The sequence below is a fragment of the Amblyomma maculatum genome, chromosome 3 (assembly GCF_055883805.1).
Source record: "Amblyomma maculatum isolate TAMU_Amacu chromosome 3, ASM5588380v1, whole genome shotgun sequence".
In the NCBI taxonomy this organism is placed as follows: domain Eukaryota; kingdom Metazoa; phylum Arthropoda; class Arachnida; order Ixodida; family Ixodidae; genus Amblyomma; species Amblyomma maculatum.
The window spans coordinates 197,580,578-197,598,479 of NC_139346.1; positions in this window are offsets into that span (position 1 = coordinate 197,580,578).

Consider the following 17,902-nt stretch of genomic DNA (forward strand, 5'->3'; position numbering starts at 1 on the left):
ACACTAGTGACGCGGATCTTGCAGCGACGTGCTGATCGCTAACAGTGCACCTTTGGACTATCATTGCCAATACTAATCTGATTAGCATCGAACCCGTTGCATACGATGTTTTGCAATTAATAATAGTCTATCCCGCCTTCTAGTCCTCATAGCAGTACACTATAAATAAAACACTGCGCATCAAATAAAGGTACACTTGTTTTGCACAATGTCATCGGCAGCGAACCAATGCCACCCGAGGGCAACGTACCGTTTCATTTCCTAACATGACAGTGATGTTACGCGGAAGATTACTGCAAGAGAACGGAGGCTATCCTTAAGCATACCCCATGTTCTCCTTGCCACAAAGTTTCACGGCGTTAGTGTTGTGAGCAGGTTTCTGATGCCGCCCCAGCCGTTGCAGCGCGCGCAGAGCGATCGAAGATAGCCTTGACGGGAAGCGGAAGTTGGAGGGGAATGGCGCAGAGTTTGATATAACGAACGACTGGCAAAATTTACATCGATATCAACTACATTGACACAGAATTTTCAAGGGCACAACCTGTAGGTTCACTATAGCCGACAACTTGAAGCAACAGAGTTTGATATATACGGGCTCGACCGTGCTCAAATCTTTGCCAGCATTACTGGTAAATTGTATTTGCCTTTATTCGTCATCGTGTAGTCGGTAGCGTCCCGTTCTATGATAAAAGGGGGCGAGACAGCAAATTTCTCTCCAAACGAGGCATGTGATATGTTTCTCTAGCAGACATACTTCTGCAGCCCAGTTATATTGTTATGACTGCCAGTTAAGCTTGGGAACTAGGAAAAGATTTCTATTCATTCTAGCAGTGCATTCGTCACCTTATGCTTATGTACAATCTATTTTTAAAGACTGACTTTTCATCAATCAGATGATGTGTTTACGATTACGCTTTCATAACCATGAATACATAACGGAGCCAAGTTTCGTTATTCATAGATTTCGCCCTCGTTGCAAGTCTCGAAAAGACTTCGTTCTCAGACCATGGCCCAGAAGCGAGCGCGACAAGACTTGAATGTTCTCGTTACCACTCCCCATTTTAGTTGTAAAGGCTATTGTGTTTCCTTCAGTCTCGCCTCTCCGCACGCCAACGATTGAGTGGGCGGCTCGACCAGCAGGGAGCGCTATCTGCCTCCGTACACCCATCACCAAGTAAGGCCCAAGAAGTGAAGGCAAGAAAACGCTATGGCCCTGTAGCATTCTGGGCATAAAACCAACGAGAAAATGCTCCACTACCAAACTCAAGTTTGGCCTCGCCCCTAACAACTAATCTGGCACGCACATATTACACGTAGACTGCTGCCATTTCGCGACGTGCTTTTGTTTTTTCCATGCATCGTGGCGCGTCTCAAGTACCAGGTACAGCGAGAGCATGATGCAATTTTCGCGTCCAAATATGTATGCATACTGGAGTTCTTTCCTCCCGCACATGCAAACATTTGTCTTGTGAAGAATTTCCACGAGCCTAACTGTCGGTGTATGCTTACAGCTGAAGAAAGAGCGAAATGTAGACAAGAAAAGAAAACTGTTTTCTCTTTTTTCTGTTTTCAGACGAGCACCGGCCAAATGACTCCTGTACGCCTGAATGTTTTTCCAAACTTTGATAGTTCGCAAGCTTGTTCTTCGTCTCTCTTGACCCTCGTGTGAAACAAACAAATATTGACTGGTGAAAGCATAGGCTCCCAGCAATATGGATATTCGAGCCAGCTGAGGCAAAGGCTGGGGTGATTTACATTTACGATGCGGGGCGCAGAAAGAATAGAAAGAAATGAAAACGTGCTAGAAGAAAACGCGAACAAATTGGTAAGAGTTCTCAAAGCGGCATACAGATGGAGTTTGGTGCGAAAAAAAAAAGAGGAGAAAGAGAGAAAGACATACGATGGACAAAGAAAGACAGAACTCTTAGAATCTCGATATTTCCCCATTCCCACTCCATTGATTGTGTGTACTTTATTTCAAGTGACCTGAAAACCGCACGCTATATATACACACTCTCTGCATATTTGTACCTGGGAATATGCATCGTGTCCTCTCGCAATATGCTGCAGCCCCGTCCAAGGATGAGCTGATTGTGGAAGTACTGAACCAGAGGAGCAAGCAGTGTATATGGCGTCACCTTCGATTCCACGCTCTGGTGTCACTCCCCCGCCTCCATAAAGTAAAGGAAACAGAAGAAAAGAAGTATATTTCACACACTAAGGACCTTTGAGATGTATTTCTGAGCCTTCCCATTTTTCTGTTTCTCTTTCCATGCAGTCAAAATTTCCCCATTTTTCGAAAACATGTACACGCATGAGGGAAGGAATCAAGCAAGGCGAAGGCATGAAGAGGGCAACCGCCTTGCGCATATGGCCTCGTATACACACGACTGAAGCACGCGCATATGTAATGTGCATGCAAATCTGGATTTGAAACTCATCTGATGGGGTAGCGCGCACACCATCGCAGTAGTAAAAGGAAAAAGAAGGATGTGGCGCAAATCTAAACAAATGAAAAAGAAAGGATAACGCAAGTTGAAGCTTGGAATATATACAGGCGGACAACAGGAGTTGTTTGCGGGGAAAAGTATCGAGAAATGAAAGGAATGCACGCAGGGTTTCGCAGCGAACAAAAATTGTGAATTGAAGATGAGCTCCCTCGCTGTTTTCGGGTCAACACGAAACCGCTCGCTCCAGAACGACGGTGCGCACAGCACGCTGTCCTTATTTTGCGTGGCTCGCAGTTCATGCACGCCTGAATTTTATGCGTCTTTCCTTCCTTCTTGCTTACGTCATTTCTTTTTCCCCCAGCCTTTCTTGCGTTGCTGTGTCGCCTGCTTGCTTGCTTTTATTTTTTATTTTTTTCTCTGAGCACTGACCGTTTCTTTGCTCGTTTCTTTGTTGGGTTTGTATACCATTTTTATTTCCATTTTAGTTATGCGACTTAGTTCAGGAGCATCTGACGCGCTGTTTATTCAAAGATCTGAAAGTACAAAAAGTTGCACGTATGTTTGTTCTACATAACTGACCAACGTTATGGAATGCGTTCTCTGTCTTCGTTACGCAATCACGACCCTTTTGGGAGATTACACAAATTCAAAATATGAAGGAAGCTTATTTCTGCATGCCAGCCCATTTAAGATAGACACAGCAGCGAGTGAGGTCTGTATTTTTATGTTTTTAAGTATCTGATATTACTAGACGGTAAGTTCGTTTGTGTGTCGGTTTAAATGCTTATTTGCCCCACCTCCCCTCCAACAAAAAAATGGTGATGGAAAGGGAGCAGAGGGCCGAGTTGTCGACGAAGAAGGTTGGCATACCAAGTCCAGGAGCTCACTGGTTTGCGTTGACTGAATTACTATTGGTTACTTGTAGGTCGCGCATCCACCCAGCGCATGCCCTGATGAAGAGTCCAGGGGGGAAATGAACATACTAACATAACTCACGGTAAGTTGTAGGGTGCACAAAGTTTGGTACCAAGTCGTTTGGTGACGCATGAAAAAAAATGTTCTTGTTCATCTTCCTCTCCCAGCTTACAGAAATGATCACAGGTAAACAAGGCTGTGAGCAGTACAGTGTAATAGTGAAATGTTCATCTGAATTTGAGAGGCTATCATCAAAGGACACTAACCCCAGTACCACGTACTGTTTGCAAGGTGAATACTAAGCGAAAGCATCTGTATGGGGCATAAGTACTTTAAGCTTTAAGCTACTTGGTTTTCGACACAATTCACTTCCTGTATATTTTCTTTCAGCTTCATTTACGGCTTCAGAGCTAATTTGTTAAATGAGTACGCTGTATGCATTATTGTGAAAATACAAGAGTGTTGTGAAAAAGTAGTTTAACAGGATTCTCTCTGAAAATCACGCGTGTATACAATGACTGATACGGTTTTGATAAGCAGTCGGAAAGGCTGACTAATGCTGGCTACCCCGCTTCTCAAGAAGCTGAAATACAAAAATCAATGTAATCCGTATGAGTCGCTCAGTGAACGGAAGCGTTTTGCTGTAATACCACATATGTATAACACATGTCACTCTCTGTAAAGAATAGGGTAATTGGCGAAGGCAGCCGTCGTCTCCTTATGCTTGCCGCATTGTCATATGTAAAAAAAATTATTGAAACAAGTGCACGAATTCATGTCTTAACTTTAAATACCATACTTAAGTAGCGAAGAAAATTTCTCGTATCAAATGCCCTTGTCATGACAGAACCAGTATATCGGCCGAAGTGGAAGATATTTGAGTAAGCGACTGATGCAACATGATAGCAACGTTAGGAAAGAGCGAAGAGGATTGCTTGCTTATCGCCATTTCGCATGTGACGGGCGGAATTGTAAGGCAAGCTTCCTTCCTATATGTGTTGCGATAGCAAGGAACAAGGCTGAAAATATAAATAATTAAAGCTGAAGAGACACGCAAGTTAGGATGCACATGTATTAACACATTAGCCTATACCACATGGTGTGGGTGGTCCAGTTCAATATCATAGCTATTCCTTTCCAAATCCTTCGGAAGAGCAATGGAAGCAGTGGGAGGGGAAGAACTCAGCGATGATCCTGACCGCCATTATTGGCTGGTGTGGAGGGCCAACGCGGCAGCAAAACCCAGTGGACTGTTGGACTAGGTGGCCCGCCCACATAATCTAACAAGACTCTGCCACTTAAAAAGTTTACACTCAATAATTAATTGTTTATAATTGATTAATAATTAGTTAATTAGTTATTTGTACCCGCGTTCAGAAGTGATAAAGAGGTTGCGTATTTGAGAGGCTGATTCTGCTTGCAAATATTATTCCACCTTAGTTTCTAGTGTACGATAGTATAGCTTGAGAAGGATAAAATTTCTTGAAAGCGGTAGCTTTTGTTCGCCTGAATTTCTGTCTATTCGCTCGCTGCTGCGCCACAGTTTATCTCATATTAGACCTCTTGGAAGCTGCATGAAGAAAAAAAAGAAAAAAGAAAGAGAAAAAAAAATGATATTCGCGCGGAGCTGTTCATGATTTATGCTGGCCATTCGAGCTAAGCGATCAAAGCCCCGCCGGGTACAATTAGTTGTCCCAGTCACGGAATCCAGACACCGAAATTTTGTTACAGTTTTTCTCTTTATGTGAGCGAAAAGAAATCTCAACGACGCATCACATTTCACGGACAATGCTCTCAAGGGAGCCTGCATATCTCTTTGCACGGCCTGCGCGCCGAGATCTTTTCGAATCCCAGCATATGTTGTTCATTGCGCGCATATCGTGCACATATCTCTGGGCAGAGATAAAAAGAAATGTCTCTTAACAAATAAACAAACAAATAATTGTACCCAGAATACTAAGCCATCATCGAACCGCGGCTTCATGGCGACATTTTAGCAACGTACGTAAGAGCAGCAAGTGAGCAGCGCATGGTACCCGATGGGTTGTGCGCCCCGCACTTTTTTAATAGGCTCTCCGGCTTGAATGCCTTTTTTCGTCCGGAAAAAGTGATAGCGGTCCATTTCCTTTATCCTTTGCCTGTAATGCTGTGCTATATCTGCTGTCTGCTGCTCCCTTTGTTTTTTCGTAATCTTTCCTACTTTTAATTTATTCTCCGTAAAGAGAGGATTATATTGCGTATACGCATCTTCCACCCTCAGCCTTGTACTAATTTTCCTGATTGGCCAAATATAAGGTATTATCTGCCATCACGAAAATAGTACGTTTGTATATTACGGAAATGGTGTCATAGTATGGTGTCCCTGATGCAATTCCCTATAGGGCATCTGGACTGAGGCTGCTCCTCAGGAACCACAATCAGCGGGTAAATAAAGCGGTGAGCAATTCCTTGGACTGCCGCGTTACAGCCTCTATCACACCAGCGATACGACCCCCCTCCGGTGCCTCTAACACAATTGAAAGTAATCACAAAGACATTCGTGACACACAGCGGTCCAACACAGCCGATCGCCGAAGCTTATCTTCCCCACCTTACTTCCAGATTGTCAGAGGGACATATCCACGCAAAAGGGAAAACATACTTGTTTCTCTCAGACCCCCCTCCTCACAATACCAATGCCCTCGGCATAAGTGCCCGTGGAATCCGACATGCATGACGTCACTTGATTTCCCACATGCGCAGAAGTGGCAAATTGAGGCTCCGGCTTACGCGAAGCGCGGTGTTGATGAGCCTAGTGAAGCTTTTCGCTTCAATAATCCTATCCATTTGTACGATTCTGCACTGTCTCTTGCAGAATCTTTGCTGTTTTTTTTTTTTGAAGTCTTGCTTGTCTTTGAAGACTTGATTTTGCAATGTTGCTAATCTCATCGGCCAACCTGATTTTCCGCCGTCATCTGCTTCGCTTTCGCCTCTTGGCATTCAGTCCCTTGCGGCAACCGATTATATTGCCTTCCGACTACGTGACCTGCCAATGCCGATTTAGTCATCTTTATTATGACAATAATTTAGTTGTATTCTTCAGGTGGGATAAGCCTTGCTTATTCTGCCGGAAATTGCACTATCGTAGCATCACTTATGTGTTAAAAGAATTCTTATATCTGTGAAATCTGCCCCACTATGCGTACAGTAACTTATAGCAGTACATATTCCACTCCAGCAGTCACCATCTATGCACATATTCACTCCCAGTATAATTAGTCCACTCCAGATGCCACCATTTATGCACACATTAACTCATAGAAAACACGGTCCATTCCAGCTGCCACCATCTATACACACATTCACTCACAGTAAAACAGTTCATTCCAGCTGACACCATCTAGAGTCAAAATCAGTTTCCTACAGAAATTGCAAAAGAAGGCGTGAAGCCTCCCTTCTGCATATCTGGTTTTCACTCGGGTAGATAATGTCATGAAGCGCACATAAATATCAATAACTCGCGCTTATTCAAGGACCCGCTGTGCTCTCTCCCATTCTATCAACGCTACACGTGCCAGTTTCCTTCCCTTACTTTGCTACGTCGCCTTCAGTTTGAGGTTAGGTTTTTTACTATAGCCTCCACGTCAATTCCCTTAAGCGAGTACCGGTGATATAAAGTTTTTTCCCTTTTTGGGGATACCGATGAGCTATTATCAACTTTGCTGGAATGCTTCCCGAATTTACTCTATTCGATTGTACTTCGTCTAGTTCTTGTTTCTCTCTCGTAGTCCGGATCAATGGTCCCTGTCTATCCTCAGTAGATTTATTGCAAGCAATTTCAACATTTCGCTGCCTATCGTAAAGTGTTTTGTTTCAAACGTAGACACGCCCGTCCCGAAGCTGACTGCTTCTGGACTCAGCGACGCGCAAGAGTAAGCCAGAAGCCAACGAACGAGTGTAACGAGAACAAAGAGTTTCCATGACAGGAACACAAATCCCCAAGGAGAATGCGGTACAAATAAAGATTACAGGAGCGTCGCATCTCGCTGTCCTCTGCCGGTACTCGTGTTATGTCCACTTGTTCGCTTGCCAATAACAATTCGAGCGAAGCACTGAAAGAAAGGAAAGAGGAAAACGATGCAACAAAAATAGCAGCAAGTGACAGAGGAGGGCGTGCGCGAACACGAGTGTAAACACCATAGTGTCTGCGAAGAAGGCAGTTTGGCGCAGCCAAGCCTTAGAAATAGAAGCGTTTCAGAGGCGACATGGGCACCTGGCAGGCGTCTCTGCGGAGCAGGGATTACGAATTAATCCCCGTTGGGGCTTACTGCCAGCCACACCGTGCTGTGAGAGTGCGACTCACGCTGCCTTTCAGCATCGCAAACCAAGCTCTCTAAGGTGGAGAATAAATGTCTGCTTCCGCCTGGCCGCGTCTACGTATTTGGCGTAATTCGTTCCTGCATCGGAGTAAGTGCCCGTGCTGTCTACTGTTTGAGTGCAGTGTCTTTTGTTAACGCTTGCGCTTGTCACGCGCGACCGGCGTGGTTGTATTGTGTGGGTGACAAAGAAGACAGCTGCGAGCAGTTTTTCTTTTGTATGAGGCTGAAAGTCGTTCGGGATCGCATTTAGGGAATTCGGCCTCCTTTTCTGTTCTTCATTTGTACATGATTGCTCTGGCGCTCGCTCGGAAGATTTTTGGCACAAGTCAACAAAGTTTGCCAAGAAAGGCGAATTTAATTAGGCACGTTTTCAGCATGCGAAATGTTCTTGAGCGAGTGTATACAGTTTTTTAGTAAAAACTTCCCGTACTCAACGGTGTCGCTGCAATATATGTCGTCGATGTAAGCCCCCCGTCTGCCCGAAGGTAACGCCGCTCTATCGTGTGCACAGCATACTCGTGACGGTGATGTGGTAATCAGGTCATCGTTTCCTCCACCAACAAGCGCTCGGACTGAAAAAAAAAACATTTTGCACGAACAATGTATATTCGTGAGTCGGGAGTCAGAAGACGTCACTTCTAACAACTTTCCTGAAAAGCTGAATGTGCATCTGGGAAGCACTCACACGACTTGCGAGTTCTTGTTTTCCACGTTCTAGCTTACTGGGAACGTACTATAGAACGACTTAGAACATGGCTACATTTTTCGTTTCTTGAATCTAGGTTCCCGTTTTGAAAACCTCTGGATGAAGCAGTATAAAATAAAGTTCGTGTTGACGTTAACAGGAGCAGTTGGCTCGAATAACCCATGCTAACCACGCGGACAGATAAATGACGTAAACACTCACCATTGCTATGACGGTCGATAGAACTGTAAGGATGTATAGTATGCAGTACAGTACAACAAGCACACACCACTGACTCACCGCTTAAGTTTATTCAGAGCGCATGCAGGCACGTTTAAGACGCGTGTCGGTAGCAACGCGCGCAAACAATACATGCAAGAAATCAGAGATAACACAAATGCAAAAAAACAGAAAACAAAATGGAGCATTCGAGCGATGTGCATGAGACCATAAAATCAAACAGAATGTATGAAAACTTGCAGTGCACAATATGAAAGTCTTGTAAGAAGCGTGCCATTGACAAAATGAAATGCGTTCAATAAACTTAGCTCCCTTTTTATATATACTGAAGGAAGATGTGCACAAATGCGCGGTCTCTACTCTCGCTATTTCACCCACTCCCAAAAATGATTACAAAGAATGATCGAAAAATGATTACGACATGTGAAGATCGTAATATCCATGTGCATTCGTTAGCGACCAATCAGTGAAAGTCATATTAATTAGAAGTGTCAAGAGCTTGCACCCAGTTCTTCTTTAAGGTATGTAAATGTAAATGTTTTTTTTTAGAAGGCCTGATGTTAGTAAACAGGAAAACAAATAACGCTGTGATAGATTGAAACATGCAAACAAAATGTCGCTCTATTAATAGATTGTCTGGTGAGGGTAATGACGTGCGCATGAAATGCCGGAAAAAGTTTACACGTGTATCTTCACTCAATAAACCTGGAATAATACGAATATTGTATCAGCCTTTCTATACGGTGGAATTGGCGTTAAGACATACGCTCCCTCCTCATGTCCCCTCCTTTCTTTACCACTAAGTGCCTACTGTATACTACAAATTTAACAGAGTGCGTAATAGCGAAAAATGGCTTACGGGTAGAGAAACACCGCAAGAAGTAACTAAACCACTGTAAACTCCTTAATGGGAGTGCTTTTTATGTAGGTTTACGACGACAATCTTCCCTGCTATGGCTGCGAGTTTGATAAATTCGTGAAGTCTTGGTATTGAAACTGGAAATGAATTATGACAAAGGTAATCTTCTGCTTTGTGCATAACATTTTGGTAATTTCCAGTGGTTATTTCTCTTTACATCACGATTTCGCGATTTCAGTTTTCTTCTGTACCTACATCGTCAAAAGTTCTTTGTTATCGCACCTGCGCCCCCAATTTCCAACGCCGGTTCCTTTCAAGACATCAGGAGCAGCTTTCACCTAATGTAAAGGTCTCGAACCTTCCCTGTAATCTCTTATATCCATCCTTCGTCACGTGTTCGTAATATTGCTCTTAATGCCGCTGCTAAATAAGAGCACTTAATACAGGTAGCAACTCTCAGCAATGAGAATTTTTGCTAGTGCAGAAATCTCGCGCTGTAGCAGTCGCAAGACACCTGAGGATAGACGATGCGTGGAACACGTACGGATGGTAACACTTCTCCACTTCTTTGTCATATCAAACTTAAAGCATGAGGTGGTTAATTACGTATACAACGGCTATACATGTGCTCCAGCATAACTTGAGCCGAGGTTTTAATTCGCTGGAGGCACTTAGATCTCGCTTAAGTGCAGTAAGGGGAAAGCCTTTTCTGTGACTCTTTGCATTAATTTCTCGCTTTTTCACTCCTTTATTTTGCTCCTTTTTCTTTTTATTTTCTTTTAGTGTTTCTACCTTTACTTTTTTGGTTGATTTTCCTCTCTTTTACTCTTTTTCTCGTTAACTACTTTCTTCTTCTTTCACTCTTGATTGACCGTTCTCGATGTTGTAAAGCAATGACGAGGCCTGACATTAAAGCTTTGCAACATTTTTGCACGTGTTTCGCACAATTTTGACATCCGTTACCGTTTTGACGTCTGCACATTATATCGACGTCCATGACTACAATGGAATGATGTTTCGGCCCTAATTATCACTAAATATTCCACAACAACTATACTTTGCGCGTAGAGATATTTTTGCATCATCTACCTCATACATCACAAATCAGGTCATTCTTCGACAGGGACTGTGTGACACCATGTGCGAACGGACACTTTCTGCCCACACCCATGGACATGTAAAGGCTTTCGACGTGAAATATCACACCCATCTACCGCTCAAGTTGAACTCCGAAGTGGCCAGAATTGACGCAATCAAGATCTGCGCGTCTTTCCGTTAGCGGGTGTCGCGGCTCACGGGCACGACTGCCTGCTAAGACTGCGCATTCATCTTGCGTTATCCCCTGGCTGGCCTCATGTCTCACAGAGATGGCGGACCGATTCAAGATGCAGAAAGGACTTCTAAAACCACGCTTCAGAAAGAAGGCAGAGTAAGACAGAATTAGCGTTTCTCCACCACATCTCCGCGTGCGTGCTTTCTTTCATCCGCGCAGAAGGGCGATCCGTCCTAATAAAGCTTCGCCGATCCGCTCCCTTTTGTTGCGGTTTCTGGCAGCGCTTGCGCGCCGGAGCGACAATTTTGTGGAACTCTCCTGGCAGGCAATAAAATACACCTTGAAAACGCCACATTAGAGCGCCGTGAAACAAGAGTTAAATGCAATTTTGCTCACGATTACTCCGTGGCATGGAGAATTCCTCGTCGTCCGTTCTATATTACATCTAGGATACCTTATCTAGGGTTCTTGTGGCGTCTCTGACGCATGTTTTGTTTCTTGTCTCTCCACATCTTATCTTAAAGAGAAACCTGTTGGCGACCTATATAATAAACAGATTTTTTAGCAAACAAAGTATTCCACCGTATGATCGTTTACGAGTGAGTGGGCATGTTACTTCCTTACGCAAACTTACGAACATCCGTGTCACTAAAATGAGCGATGACATGAAGCCATTTTCTATGCAGATCCATCGTTCATTTCTCATTCCGCATCCTGTCACTGCGGCTCAAAAAATAAAGTGCTCGACTAGAGAGCCTACCCAGGCAGCACGAACATTGGTCCCAATGCTGGCACTACGTTAGAAAAGTCCGGTCGTATACAGTGGGGCGTACATTTCGAACACAGTACCAACACTGAGCCGAACATTCCCTAGTAGGAATGCCGAATCCCGGTTAAATTCCTGCCGCGGCGACCACGTTTCAATGGAGAAGCAGCGAAAGAGTCTAGGTAATGTGCGAAGTCAGTGCACTTTAAAGAACCAACTGTGGTCGAAATATCCGGAGCCCTTCACTATGGCGTCCCTTATACCTGGGCGCAGACGACACTCCGATACCCCGGCCGCTTCCGCCGTTTGCTTGAGAATCCTCATGTTTCAAGATTTAAGGCCAAATGGTTTATAGGCCGATGAAGGTCCGTCCGTCCGTGCGTGCATGCGTGCGTCCGCGAGAAGTTACGCTTCTTCGACAGTTTCCGCGGGGTTGTATTAACTTTTAAAGCTGTCAGCGAAGAAATTTAGTCAGCAGTAGATAGTGACCCATAACGATAGTTAGTGATAATGACAGTTAGTGATGATAAATATGACCGATGAACTCATCACATCCTGTCTTGTCTAATAACCAAAACTGAGCTCATAATCACGTCACGTCCAGTTATAACTGGTGGTTCACCAGGTGATTCACGTATATACGAAGCTGATCCCGCCGGGCGTCCAATCCTGGTGTCCGTGGTGTGCCTTTCTTTTGACGCTTTCTAGAACGCCGCATTCCACAGGATAGAGAAGAAGCCTCATAAAGCAGTCATCAGTGGCGTTTCAAATTGGTTAACGGGAAAGAAAACAGTATCTGTCACACATCTTGGCGGATAAATGAATCGCGCCGTAAGGGAAGGGAGGAAGGCGGTAGTAAAACAAGAGAGAAACCGGTGCCGGTAGTGGAGGGCTGCGGAGTAATTTCGATTACCTGAGGATCTTAACTATATGCTATAGATCGCGCTAAAGACCGAACAACCACCGCGTTGTAAAGGTTTTCGCCTCGTCGCACTTTAGTGGTTCAAAATGCCCCCTAGAAAGTTTTTAATTAAACGGTGTTTCGGCCAGCCTGCGGCTTGACAAGTTTTTTTCGAGGTAAAAAGTTGGCTACAAGCTTTCACCTTTTTGGATTCAGCCATGTACACAAAAAGAGGAAACGTTACTGAAAATTTGAGACAAGTAGCGGCTCCATTTGCCACAATAGGACGATAACAAGCGGCACGCAGCAAAGAAAGCGAACAGGGTAATATACTGGCTTATCTCACTGCTAACTCATCATGTAAAAAGAATTAAGCCTTCTACAGTTCTTTTAAAAAGCCAAGAAAATCATTTGTCATAAAAATTACACAAAAAATGCTACAAAAACTTACTCCTGACGGCCATCGAACGCGTCAAACATTTCGTATCGTTCGTTAGTAATGCCGTTTGAAAGCTTCTTTTCACGCAAAACATGGACTGTCCAGTTTCACCGACCATATCAATGATTCAGTGTAGCGCACGCGACAATGTGTTGGACACCAGGAGAATCGTGCGCGATTCTGAAAAAGCAGCAGCTGACAAAGCGCCTGTTAAGTGCATGTCCGCGGCTTCTCAGCACGCACACTTCGTGCAAAAAGGTACCTTCGAAAGGACGTTGCATTTTTTGTCACAGTCTTCTTTAAAGCACACGTCAACTGCAAAAGAGTAGCTGCCTACTTGAGTACTCGATCAAACGAGAAAAACTGCTCCACAACTTGTTGTTGTTGTGGCTGTAGGAAAAAGGAAAAGAAAATGCGCGGGCCTGCTACTGGCTCTGTAGCTGAGCCACCTCCGCTGTCTCGTGCGACAGAAGAGAGAAAGTAGAGAAGAAAGAAAAGAAGAGAAGAGGGAGAAAATCTGGGATCAAGACAGCCATGGCCGTGCAGCAGTTTATCGATATTCATGGGTCTCTGTCGCTGTCCCTGTCAATGTCAATGTCTCTAGATGGCGTTTCGATGGGGTTTTTTCGATCTCTGCCAACCACTTTTACTCACGACTGTACGTAGTGCATCACACACATCCCATGGAAATATCAGGTGAATAACAAGCAATAGCTATGTTGGTGCTTGAGGAGAAAAAACCTTAAGACATTCTCGAATGCGACTGTTTATGGTGTGAAGCTGCTGCTACTGTCTGCCATCGCGCTCTACAGCGCGAGTTTGCTTGTGCTTCGCATGTGCGGCGACGCATGAAGGAAGGTGGAATTAAGCGAAGCAAAATGACAAACGGGGCATTTGAAGGCGATACCACCACTATTGCTTTTGTGTAGGCGTGTAGAAGCGTATCGGCATCGCTTTGAGAAAACGCGTCTATAAACACTGTTCACCTCACCCAAGACTTGTTATGTTACCGGCATTACATAATAATCTAGTTGGTGTTCAGTGCCATGGTATCAACACTGTTACCGGGCTCCATGAAATATGCAACAATTGGAATAACAAATATCGGCCCAAATGTTCATTAATCACACAGATCAATCATAACAAAGCCAATTTGGACTTATGCTTCTTAACTGGAGATATTTAAAGTCATACTGGCATGGGAAAGCTTGTCAACACGCTCAATTACACGCGAGCGGCCACATTTTCCTCAGCGCCCAAATTTAATTATTTCGAGCTTGAACATCTTTTGTTGATAAGGAATGCACAGCTACACGTGGAGTGACCTGATAGCGCTTCAAGCATATTTTTCTCAATACTACTGTTACTGTGACAGCGTGCGGACTTTGGATGCTTATCTCCACAAGTCTTAATTATAATTTGGTACATTGAGAAGCATTGCTTCAGCTAGCAATATTTTGTTTTCTCAGATGCAACAGGGTCCTTATAGCTAGTGCAAGATATAGTAATTTTAGTATGGTAAGCACAGCTCTGATGTTGAAGGCTTACTTTTGCTTGCCGCTAGCACGTCTCCAGAATGAAGGTATGCTGTCCCATCGTTTAGTACAGACAGGTGTGTATTGCGTTAAACTAAAAATGGCGTAGCGATGAAAGGCATCCAGGCCTTTATTATTAGTTCGAAAGGCCTGGTCTAGACATCCTGCCCCGAGGAAGAAAATTGTCGTTGAAGGTCTTGTGGCTTACTCCAGAAGCTGTACCAACAGTTTTCTTTGCGTGCACCGAGCAAAGGGAAAAATAAAACCGTCGGAGTGTAGGGGATTCGAGCTAGGGAATTCCTCGCGAGAATCTAGTGTGGAACGGCGTAGCTATCGCCAAGGTCAGTCGACTACTGCTTGTGTTAAACTGCAACGCACTCTTGCACTGTGCATTGGACGTTGCTGTCTACATCGCTGCCATTTATTCGCAAAGGCTTTCGCGGGTCTTACTTGGTGTAATTACGTTGAAATAGTGCCTTTTTGTTAGACAGTCAATTCATTATTTAAAACTAATATTTTTTATTTATTTATTTATTTATTTATTTATTTATTTATTTATTTATTTATTTATTTATTTATTTATTTATTTATTTATTTATTTATTTATTTATTTATACACAGTACCTACAGCGCCCTCACTGGGGCATTATTGTAGGGGGTATTTCACTCGGTTTACACAATTGGATGTCCTTACATCGCAGACATCATTTCTTCCGCTCGTCCTTCGATATTCACTCTCTTATTTCGGTTCATTTAATCAACTCTGCGTCGAATAATATTTAGAGAATAAGTAAAGAAAGTATCTAGAGAATAGGGAATAAGGAATAAGAAGTAAATGCTCAACAAAAGGACCGACTAACAGGATTATTATACGTCTGAGAAGGCTCGTTTCAAAATTCAGTCCAGGAGAGCAAGGCAGATAGTTTGCTCAAGAGGCAGGGCTGCATCGGCGCTTGCGTGTTCCCGAAGCGATTTCAAGGCACGTAGATATTGCCTCGTCATCAGATGAGCGTGTTTCGACGTTTTCGCAGATGCCCGTATGCAAAAAAGCGTTCGCCCGTAGAGGGTCGTCAGGAACGCTAACCATGTTCTGTTCTGTAGAGATCGCCCAGCGCTTCTTAGGTGAGTTTCTCGCTCACCAGGAACGCCGAAAGAGGCAAAGTAGAGCATCAAGGTTGGCTAAAACTTTTCCCATCACGAAGGGGGCGTCATTTGCTTCTAAGTGGAGGAACGCTAGCTTCTGCTGACGTGACCCTAGGGGCCTAACTTGTATTTCTAAGTCCTGTCAGGAACCATCGCGAAAGGAACAAAATATGCATTTGATGGGCTGTGCCTGTTGCCGGCGGCGTGCGTGTACTGTACTGTTTCTTTCATCAATTTTTTTTTTCACTCTTTCCTATTTTTCTGTCAAAATGCTCGCGTAGGCCTCGCCTTCGGGTATATATGTCTCACCCGGTCCCTTTTGCTTGACATGCTTTTAAATTTGGTCTTCGGTTGTCTTCACTTATACTTGTGCTTCCTGTGCCCTTTCGTGTTAACAGCGGATCATGAACTATCTCAGGTGTACACTTTACTATACGACCTTTAGTTGTTATCTTTTGTTACTTCCCGCCTTATTTAGCCAGAATTCACAATAGCGTCACCACATTGGGGCATATCAAGCTTTACAGACTCTGTGTCTTTTATCAGAAACAAACCACTCTCTCCATATGCTGTCGCCCTTGGACATTAACTACCAGTACTTGCTCAGCACGGGTACCCTTTAATTCTATCGCGTTTCACCGTCTGCTATCAGTGGCTTATCCCTCTATCTTTCTCCACTTCTTTACAGTTGACCATTATACGCAGATGGGTCGCACACGAGGCGATCGGTGGCACATTCACTTTATAGCGCAGCTGGAAGCAGGTTAGACTAGCGGTCAAAATGGGGCGAACGGTTTTGTCGTACTTCGCGCCTCAAACAATGCGACCACAGTTCCACGGGTTTATTATTATGCACGGATGCTGGCGACATTCACCATTGGTTTTCCCGGTGTAATATAACAAATTGTCCTCATCTTTTAGGCTCTAATAGGACTCTCCTGAGGTAACTAGGGAGGCAATGAAGTAATGAAGATTCCCATACCATTCGTCAGCGCACGACCTTGTGTTCTGCGCATGCGCGACTGTGCAATGCATTCGCGACGGTATAGTCCACCGACTTCCGGTCTTTTCTTCAGGCTTGCCGGCAGTGATAACTTGAAACAAGCACTGGATGGGACTGCAAAACGGGGCAATGAAAACGGCGGGTTTATTGTTCTGCAACCAAGTCGCACAAATATTCTAATTTTCGCACATGCGCTGAACGAAACACTGTGTGCCGCAAATGTTTGGTGTGAACCCCTGAGGCAATGAAGCCACTCTGCTCTCATCTCAGTGGGACATGCAGCGCGTTATGGGTGCGCATTAAAAAAACAAACAAATAAAAATAGTTCCTCTCCCGCAATCTACAGTATATGCAAGTTCGAAATGGGTTTAGAACCGGTGCTGCCCTAACCAATTTCTCCATTGCTAGTTTAAGCACTCGTTGGCTTAGGTTTGTTAATGGGGTTTAACGTTCCAAAAGCGGCTCAGGCTATGAAAGACGCCGTGATGAAGACGTCTAGAGATTTCAACCACCTGGTGTTTTTTAACGTGCCCTGACATCGCACAGCACATGTGCGCCAGCTTGCTTTTCGCCCCCATGGAAAAGCAGCCGCCGCGGCCAGGATCCGACCCTGCATCCTAGGGTGCAGCTGTTGTGACCGCGATATTTGCTACGCTAGATGCTTGCGGCGCACACCAACCACCCCACCGTAAAATTACCGTGCTGACAGGAGGGAGGAGGGGATCGGAAGGTGGGGATGGCGGCTAGTTGGGCAGTTATCGACGGGGACTCATTGTCCCCACGCAGAGCGGCTGACCGAATCTTCAAAGCGCCGTCGGAGACGTGTGCTCTATGCGTAGAGCTCTGCTGGTCCGATTACGCGTTCGTTCTGACGGCGGCGTCAGAACACTAGCGGGCACGCAGTGCCGATGCAGGGAGGGCGACAGAGATATCAGCGTTTATTCAATGGCGTGCCGTGATCAAGGGCCTTTCATTTCCTCTACGACATCTCTCTCTTCTCACGGCTCGTTTGAGGCGTCCACCGAGAAATGAGATAGTTTTGTGTCTTTCAGTAGAGCGCGTAGAAACCAGAACGCAGTAAGGTAATAAGTCATTTCTGCAGCACCCAGCGTGGTGGTTGGCTTATGGGGTTTAACGCGCAAAAGCGACTTAGGCTTTCAGAGACGACCACCTGGAGTTTAACTTGAGCTGACGTGACACAGTGCACAGATGTTTTGCTTTAAAGCTGCCACAACTGCCCTGGATCCGATCCCGCTATGTGTATGCCGGGTTCTGCAAGAGGGCTGTGAGGGCGAACTCGTCTTGTTAAATCTCGTTCTGTGCCAGCATATTCCC